The sequence below is a fragment of the Acanthisitta chloris genome, unplaced genomic scaffold, assembly GCF_000695815.1.
Source record: "Acanthisitta chloris isolate BGI_N310 unplaced genomic scaffold, ASM69581v1 scaffold246, whole genome shotgun sequence".
NCBI classification, from domain to species: domain Eukaryota; kingdom Metazoa; phylum Chordata; class Aves; order Passeriformes; family Acanthisittidae; genus Acanthisitta; species Acanthisitta chloris.
The window spans coordinates 28914-29910 of NW_008678476.1; positions in this window are offsets into that span (position 1 = coordinate 28914).

Here is a 997-nt window from a genome sequence, read left to right on the forward strand (position 1 = left end):
TGGCAAATTGTAAGCCCTGCAATCAAGCGTGTAAGGGTTTATGTCACAAGCACTCCTGGGAGCGAGGGGACGTGCCTGGCAGTGTGCCGGGAGGGGTTGCTGAGGCTCAGTCTGAGGAGGATGCAGGCAGGCATTGACTGCTGTAAACCTGGGGTGTCCCAGCTGCAGAGACCCTCAGGCAGCTCCTTAGCAGGGGCTCAGACAAGCAGTGAGCAGCCTGTGCTCTGCTCCTGCGTGCCACAGAGCTTCTCTCCATTAGGCTTACCTGCTCCCACGTGTGGTGTGGGAGGAAGGAGCTTCTCGAGCCTCAGCTCAGCCCTCCAAAATCATTCCCACACTTGTGCTTGCCTAAAAATCAGAGGCACTGGCTGAAAGCGCTGGTTTCCCCCCATCAGTGACCAGCGGCCAGCGAAGCCAGTGAGCTCCAAGAGGTGCTTGCCCACACTGAGCCTTTGCTGCAGGTCTGGCCTCTCCAAAGCAGAATAACCCCTCTGCACCCCTGAGCCCCTCTGCACCCCTGAGCCCCTCTGTTCCCTGACCCCCTCTGCACCCCTGACACCCTCTGTTCCCTGACTCCCTCTGCACCCCTGATCCTCTCTGCACCCCTGACCCCCTCTGTTCCCTGACTCCCTCTGCACCCCTGACCCACTCTGCACCCTTGGCCCACTCTGTCCCCTGACCCCCTCTGCACCCCTGACCCACTCTGCACCCCTGACCCACTCTGCACCCCTGACTCACTCTGTTCCCTGATCCTCTCTGCACCCCGACCCACTCTGCACCCTTGGCCCACTCTGTCCCCTGAGCCCCTCTGCACCCCTGACCCCTGCACCCTGACCCACTCTGCACCCCCACGCTGCACCACGCTGGCTCCTGTGGCTGCACTGTGCAGCTTCACTCCACCGCACACCTGCTCTTTGTCATGGCACACGTGGGTTCGCAGGGGGTGTCATCTGGCTGAATATGTGACTGATAGGGATTGCTATAAGGAAAATATAGG